Below are 8975 nucleotides of genomic sequence, written 5' to 3'. Positions count from 1 at the left end.
TCGCTGCTGTTCCACAGTTGGCTTACTACCTTCCTCTAACAGAATTTTATGCATACAATATGAAGGACTTATCCCCTTGATGTCTGCTATGGTCCATCCTATAGCCGATTTGAATTCTCTCAAAATCCTTAAGAGCTTGTCTTCCTCACTACCTGAAAGGTCAGCTGAAATAATAACAGGTAACGTAGATGAATCACCTAAAAAAGCATACCTCAAGTGTTCAGGTAATGGTTTGAGCTCCAAGGTAGGTGCTTCCTCTATTGATAGTTTGAGCTTCCCTTCAGCATTCTTAAGGTCAGAAGTACCAAGAGATTCAAATGGTATGTCGAGCTTTCGCTTCCATGGAGAAGCATTCAGATATTGTAATTGCTCGTTGCTATCTTCATCATCGCTGTCAAAATCCCCCACTAAGGCCTTTTCCAATGCATCAGACATTAGCATGTGATCGAGTTCCGAAGTAACCGCAGAATCAATCACATCCACTTTTAAGCACTCCTCATCTTCTGTAGGGAATTTCATTTCCTTGAATACGTTGAAGGTCACATCCTGATCTTGGACCTGCATAGTAAGTTCCCCTTTTTGCACATCTATCAAGGTACGGCCAGTAGCCAAGAAAGGCCTCCCCAAGATTATGGGAATCTTCTTATCTTCCTCAAAATCCAGAATAACAAAATCTGCAGGAAAGAAGAGCTTATCCACCTTGACGAGCACATCCTCAACTATGCCCCTTGGGTAAGTAATGGAACGGTCCGCCAATTGTAGCGACATGTATGTGGGTTTTGGATCAGGCAGATCCAGCTTTTTAAAGATCGACAAGGGCATCAGATTAATGCTTGCTCCCAAATCATAAAGGCACTTGTCAAAAGTTAGATTGCCAATGGTGCAAGGAATGGTGAAGCTTCCTGGATCTTTCAGTTTTTGTGGTAACTTTTGCTGCAGAACAGCGCTGCATTCTTCCGTGAGAGCAACAGTTTCAAGGTCATCCAGTTTCACCTTCCTTGAAAGAATAGTCTTCATAAACTTCGCATAACTAGGCATTTGTTCCAGCGCCTCAGCGAAAGGTATATTAATGTGAAGTTTCTTGAACACCTCCAGAAACTTCCCGAACTGTCTATCCAGCTTTTGTTGCTGCAATCTCTTAGGAAAAGGTGGTGGAGGATAGAGCTGTTTCTCCCCTGTATTAGCCTCAGGCAGAGTGTGTTCAACAGTAGTCTTCTTTGGTTCCGCCACTTTCTCCTTTTGCTTAGATTCTTCATCTCTAACTTCAGCTTCGACTTCTTTTGCCTTTTAAGCATCAGCTACTTTTCCAGACCTTAAGGTAATAGCCTTGACTTGCTCTTTAGCTTCCTTCCTTCCTGGTACTTCCGTGTCACTGGGAAGAGTGTCAGGTTGACGATTGAGCACTGCATTGGCTAATTGACCGATTTGATTTTCCAAGGTCTTGATAGAAACCGCCTGACTCTTGCACAACAGCTTAAGTTCCTCAAAATCAGCACTAGTAGGTGCAGCTGCACTTCCCTGTTGAGGATATGATTGCCTTGTAGCATACTGCTGTGGTTGCTGGAATCCAGGTGGGTTAAACTGTTTACTCACTCCTTGCTGATATGGTGGCTGAATAGCATTCTGATTATTCCCCCAGCTGAAATTTGGATGATTTCTGTTGTTAGGATGATAGGTCGCTGGCACAGGCTGCTGTTGTCGCTGATAATTATTCACATACTGAACAGATTCGTTGACAAGAGAACACTGATCCGTAGCATGAGAACTTGCACAAAGCTCACAAACCATAGCTATTTGATTAACTCCATACGTAGCCAAAGAATCAACCTTCATTGATAGCGCTTAGAGCTGGGCTGCAATAGCGGTGGCTGCATCAACTTCCAGAATACATGCTACCTTGCCTAACGTCATCCTCTGAGTTGGGTTTTGATGCTCATTTGCAGCCATCGTCTCGATAAGATTATACGCCTCAGTATAGCTTTTAGCCCATAAGGCGCCTCCAGCTGCTGCATCGAGCATGGGCCGAGATTGGGCCCCCAAACCATTATAAAAACCAGTGATTACCATCCAATCCGGCATTCCATGATGTGGACATTTTCTCAACATTTCCTTGTAGCGTTCCCAAGCCTCGCACATAGATTCTGTAGGTTGCTGCGCAAATTGAGTAAGAGCACTCCTCATAGCAGTAGTCTTTGCCATTGGATAAAACTTCACCAGAAACTTTTGCGCAAGATCTTGCCACGTAGTGATGGACCCAGCTGGTTCAGAATGTAACCAGTCTTTAGCCTTATCCCTCAGTGAGAATGGGAAAAGCCTCAACTTGATAGCCTCATCAGTCACGCCATTATACTTAAAAGTGCTGCAGATCTCGACAAAATTCCTTATGTGCATGTTGGGGTCTTCAGTTGCCGCTCCTCCAAAAGAAACAGAATTATGCACCATCTGAATAGTGCCCGGCTTGATTTCAAAGGTGTTAGCTTGAATAGCCGGATGAAGGATGCTTGACTGAATATCATCAATTTTAGGCTGAGAAAAATCCATAAGAGCTGGATCAGCTTGAACAATACGATCTCCCATGTTTACTGGTTCTTTCTGCTCAGTTCCTGAATCTGAATCCTCAAAATCTAACTTCTCCGGGGTATCAAGAACTTCGTCTTTCTCCTCAGCTGTATCTAAGGTCCTCTTGCGAGCACGAGAACGAGTTTGCATAAACGCTTGCTAAAGTACCTGAAACACAACCGAAAAGAGTAATTAACTACTACGTCCTAATCACTGAGTCCTAATGACCAATGATGGTAAGTATAAACTAAACAAATATGCCGAGTCCCCGACAGCGGCGCCAAAAACTTGTTAGGGCGAAAACATGCACTAATATTCACGCAAGTATACGCGTTCGCAAGTAATATAGAATACTTTCTAGTTCGTTCCCTCAGAGACTCAGACTAAGTTATTGTCTAATTAAACTCACTCACCAATGTATGATTACTTCTCAATGTTAAGATAACACTTAAAATTGTTGATTAAATATTAATTATAATTAACTACTTAACTAACACTTCAATTTATCAATAATAAAACACTCATGAGATCACAAATTCATTATTACTTCCTTCTATAGCCATTGTTATTACCTTTAGCATGTGACAGTGATGACATTAATCGAATAACACGAAACTGATAAAAGCCAACTTTCATTGTACTAATACCATTCTACCAAGCATCCACAATTAAGATAGAAGTTGAATAGTCATCAATTATGTTGAGTTCCTATATGTCTACAGAAATTGACAACACAATGATTTAAGCACAAGTTATTCCTTTTGATTACATAGGGCAAATAAAACTGTTAGAGTTACCCACTAATCATGCACAACGTACATGAACCTATGCTAGCATGGCAAGTTCTAAATCTCAAGATCCACCGTCGCTTCACAAGAGATTAACACCCTATCTTATATGTTCGCGACGCACATAAGACGAATACGCACAACCAATACTAGATATCATACAATCATCACACACTAAAGTATTAAACAATTAACTAAAGAATTCCATAATAAATCCGTTGCAACCCCATGATCACGATTAACCCATAATAGAACTTATCGCCATCATGGGTTCATATGAAATCATGATAAACAACACAAGAAAATAATAACTAAACTAATTATATTAAAATAGAGTACGTCACAAGAGTAAATAAGTCAAAGCAAGAAAACTAGCATCCAACGTTACAACGAAACAAGAATCACAAGAATATATGCTTCCTCTTCGCTGCAGTGTGCTAAATCGGTCTTCTTCCTTATCTCCTTCACTTCTTGCGCAAAACACAATCTAAAACATAATCTCCTTCTTATTCTCTATGAAAACGTCTCAAATCTACTTATATAATAGTCCCATAAAACTCAGATTACATAGAAGTTGGAAGCCAAACAGAAGTAGAAGTCTAAAATAATTCAGCTTTTTCCCCGACCCTGCGTGGCCGCTCAGCATTTCTGCGCGGGCGCGCAAGGCTGCTGCGCGGCCGCTCAGCATTGCTGCGCGGGCGCGCAGGACCCTACTGGAAAAATTCCAGGTTTGCTCCGTTTCTTTGCCGTAATCTGCCCGTTCTTTTCCTCTCGCAATGGTGAACACATGCCAAGGCTTATTCTTGATGATTCCTCCTCCGAAATGCAACTCATACCCTGAAATGCATAAACACTAGAAAAACGCATCAAATACACAAAATACTTGATTTTAAGACACCAATTTAAGCCATTTTAAGACGTTCTAAGTGGTATAAAATGCCACTTATCAATGAGTAGTTGTGTGTAGTGTTCATATAGATTCATGTTGCATGTATAGTTGTTAATTCATTCATATTTTTGCATGATTGTTCATTTAGGTCATATTTGGTTGCATATTTGTTCGTGTTATTATATGAGTTCATTTAGTTGCATGTGCATGCATATAACATGATCTCGTAGGATGAGTTGTTTCTGATTGATTGGTTGATGTTAATTTGAGTGTAGTGATGGTGAATAGAGGGTTGTTTAAGTCCTAATAAATTGATTTGCATGCCAAAAAAGTTTTTTATTTCACAAGTCTTATAGGTTGCTTTTGAGCTAGATCATGATCATACTTGTTTATTTGCTGAGATTTAATCACTTGGTTATATTTAGAGTTTTTGGTGTTCACTTAATGACAAAAGAACAATGAATTTTTAAAACTGGAGAAAAACTTGGAATTCATTGCTAGTTGTGAATAAGGTTAGGCGTCAAATGGCTCGAGCTGGCTCATAATTTATGAGTAGTCTAGGGTTGAATGAGATGGAGTGAAACACAGTCATTCAGAAATTGTTGAAAAAAAGAGAAAAAAAAAGAAAAAGAGAAAAAAGAAAAAAAGTATGTGTATGCATAATTGACCAAGGGTGAGCTCTTTAATACTCGAGCAATTAAGTTTCAGGGGACTTTGTGCCTAGTGACCTAAGGCTTTGATAGTCTGGGATCCGCTAACCTAACGCTTGCTACATGGGTATTATTGCATAAGTCTTTTTGGACCTCATTCATTGCATGGTCAAATTAGCATCTTTGTTATGTGTTCAATAATAGCATGAATCCTTGTATAACTCTAGTCGAAAGGAGGTGTTGTGAATCATTATGCGTTTAACGTCTATTCTGTTTATAAGCTTGTGCTTGCTTGGATGAAATATAAGTTATGATTATTGATCTAGTGTCGAAAATATATTTTTTAAGCATCCCACACACACACGTTTCTGGTTGTGAGTTGGTTTGTGGGATTTATTCGAACTCTGCTTTAAGTTATTGCATTCTTAGAGATATTGGCTTATTTATTTGGTTATGGTTATTATGAGGGGATCTTTGCATTGTAGGATTGTTGCATTTTCACGTAGTTGCATTCATGCATTTATTTTATTTTTAGTGTTGAGTCTGTCTATGCTAGAGGACAAGCATCAATTTAAGTTTGGGGGTGTGATAAGTGGATTTTATATCAACTTGGAACGCTTCATTATCGGCTTAAGTTGGTGTTTTGGACTCAAGTATGTGGTATTTTTGATGTGTTTTGTGTAAATTGCATTGCAGGGCATCAGTCGTAGGAGGAAAAGGGCTTTACAAGGATTTTATGCTGATAAGAGATCAGATTTTGAAGTCTAGGCTATTCTCAATTTGTAGAAATCTCGTTATTTTTGCGTGGGCAGTTGAATCGTCAAATTCCGATGAACAGAGCTCAAGTTATGGCCAAAAGAAGAATTGCAGTAAAAAATCCAGAAGAGTTGCGCGCCCGCGCCAGGAGTTGCACGCCTGAGCCCCAGAAATCACTATGACAGCGTGCCCGCGCCACAAACCTGCGCGCCCGCGCGACCTTTTTGCCCCAGAATCATGTTTCTACTTGAAATCGAAGAATTGGAGGGCCTAGGTCATCCGGAGGCCTATATAAACCAATAAAAAGATGTTTTTAACAAGGAGGAGCCAAGGGAGAGCAATAGGAAGACCTAGAGAGCACAAGACGGCTACGGAGAAGAAGGCTTTTGTATTCTTCAATATAGTGGATACTTTGATGCTTGTTTTCCATTTGTCTTTGAACCCTAGTACTCTTATATTGTTTATTATCATATTTTCATTGGAATCCATGGTGACGAGGTGTTCGATTATGAACTAATCATTGTCATGGGGTTCTAACGGATTTATTTATGAATTTCAATAGTTAATTATTTTATAATCTTTAGTATGTGGTGATTTATGATTTCTTAGTTTGGTAGTGCTTATTCGTCTTTGATGCGTAGCTAATATCTAAGATTGTTTGTTAATCACTATTGAAGTGACAGTGAAAATATAGAGGTTTAGAATTTGCCATCCTAGCATAGGTTTATGTATGAATTGACATGCATAATTCGTGGGTAATTTTAACCATCTTATTCACCCTATGTAATCATGATAGATAACTTGCTCTTAAACCATTATATTTTCAATCTTTATAGACATATAGGGACTAAGCATAATTGGTGTCTATTCAACTTCTATATTAATTGTGGATATTTGATAGTAGGGTATACGTATAACGAAAGTTAGCGTATACTAGTTTCGTGTTATCTGATTAGTTGTCATCACCATCACATGTTAGGGTTAAAGAACATAAACTTTAAATGAAGTATTTAATAAAGTTAGAATCCCATGTTTATTCTCATATAAGTAATTCACTTTTAATTCTCTTAGTTAATGTTTGATAGTATAATTTCTTAGTTAATCAAAATTCAATTTCTTATTGTCTTAGCATTGAACGATAACCATATATTGTTGCATAAGTGCATAATCTAAAATTAACCTAAACCAGTCCTTACGGGAACGAACTTGATTTATATCTTATACTACTTCTGATCGCGTACGCTTGCGTGTATTTTCGCGTTAGAATTACAGCGAACAATAATGGAAATAATAAACCAACAATAGATTAAAAGGGACAAGAGATTTTAACGTGTTTCGGCAAGCCTACATCCACAACAACTTCACTAAATAAACAGAGATTACAATATCCGAAGATGTGAGCCTGAATTTTATATTTAAATTCAGTCTAGCATATACATTATGTACATCCCTCACTCACTGAAGTGTTTCCCTCAAACCTCCCCTATCACTATTTCCCGAAAACCTTTCTTTCTCTCCCTCTTAACCCCGGACAATGCTACACAAACAGAAAGCCTCCTCCTCCTGCAGTGGGACCACCTCTAATGGCTGCAGCTGATCCAAATATTCGAAGGGATGGTTTAGGCACGAGCACCTTCTATCCTGATACTTCATAATGTATGCTAAGCTCGCTCTCCTACTAGACGGACTATCTAATAGCTATATAAAATGAAAAAGAAAAAAATATGTATTTAGAAATGAAGGGGATGAGGGGTTCTTTATATTGGAGAAAGGTGGGTGTCCCTTTTTCATTATCAATGTGGGACAAAAAGTGAAAGTAAGGAAACTTGGTTTTAGGCTTAAAACCCAACAATCTCCCCCTTACGAACTTTCAACTCTTTCTTCTATGTTTCCTTCATTGAAAACACTTCAACCACAAAGATTTCCAAAACTCCCCCCAACTCATAGACTTCAAACTATTCTCTAGTTTGCACATTCATTCTCGAATGCCCACTTACTCTATGTACAAGTGTCCCGTTAGCCTCTTTTTGTCCAATTACATATATGTGAAGCAGTCTGTTGTATGCATACAGACTCACTTGATTCACATTGACCAATCTCATTTGTAGTCCATCAGACATGCAAGGGTGACTAATACACGCATGTGTGAATATTGATCTTTCCTTTACCCCAACCGCATATCAAACAAATCAATCTGTTGAATGGTTCACTGCTCACTTGATTCGTGTTGATCGATGCATATATATAGCTGCAACACACCAACTACTCGTTGATGTTGTGGAAGCCCTTCGACCAAACTTCCATCCCATCAGTCTTTGCACAATCGTCTAGACTTGACAGCAATACAACCGCAATAATATCCTTCAAGTCCATCTTCTCTCGTGCACGAGATAACCAGATTCTCGAAGTTCCAGTACGGTCTGGCTTCGTAATAACCATACGACATATTCCCCCATGTAGCTCTCCCTTCATCTAAACCATACGGCCTCTTTCGATATCCATGGCTCTTCCCACTACAAAAAATGTGTAGCCTTATGAAGCTAGCTAGTCGATAGATATTCGATACTTCCTCAACTTAGGAACATATCTTACCTCGCCAAAATTGTGAATTGCTCCATTGAACATTTTGATTTTAACAATTCCAATCCCCTTGATCTCAAAAGTAGACCCGTCAACAAAAGAAACTATTTCATTCTTTGTTTCAAGTAATTCCTCCAAATGCTCTCTCTCAGAACATATATGGTAAGACGACCCCGATTCTAATATCCATTCCCCTGGAGAACTAGTGTCTCGATTGAAGACATTGCAAAGATCTTCACAATCGAGGGTAACTACAGTCAATGATGCATCTGGGTTCCTTTTATTAAGCGGACAATTACGCCTAATATGACCCCACTTCTTGCAACCAAAGTACTACTTGTCCCTTTTCACTGTATTTGAGTTTACCCCTGCTATTGGTAGATCCCTTCACAACACCTCTTCCTCTATTATTTTGACTCCGTAAATCCAAAACTGTCATGTCGTTCCTGTCACACTCCTGGTTCTTTTTGCTAGCTAGTATTGGACAAAGTGCTGCCTGGACCTCTTCCATCTTTACGGTGTCCTTTCCGTACAAAATGGTAGTGACCAAATTATTGAATGACTACGGAAGCGAAGTAAGAAGAATAAGGGCCTTATCTTCTTCCTCCATATCACATCAACCTTTTGAAGTTGATCAACGGTACCATTAAATACATTCATATGCTCAATAATATTGCCATGGGATGTCATCCTCAGCCGGTACAAATTCATGTTTCAGATTTAACTTTGCAGTCAAGTTCTTCCCGAGATATA

At 39.0% G+C, this 8975-nt stretch overlaps 1 non-coding gene across 1 annotated transcript; it reads left to right on the top strand.

The window, feature by feature from the left end:
• The first annotated feature begins 2077 nt into the window (after positions 1-2077).
• On the top strand, positions 2078-2184 carry LOC141669354 (small nucleolar RNA R71). Its single transcript, XR_012553640.1, has one exon. It is a non-coding gene; the product is annotated as a small nucleolar RNA R71 (small nucleolar RNA).
• The last annotated feature ends 6791 nt before the right edge of the window (positions 2185-8975 follow it).

The sequence above is a fragment of the Apium graveolens genome, chromosome 6 (genome assembly GCF_009905375.1).
Source record: "Apium graveolens cultivar Ventura chromosome 6, ASM990537v1, whole genome shotgun sequence".
NCBI lineage: Eukaryota > Viridiplantae > Streptophyta > Magnoliopsida > Apiales > Apiaceae > Apium > Apium graveolens.
Note: the sequence above shows the minus strand (reverse complement) of the source record. Positions and strands in the feature narration are given on the sequence as shown.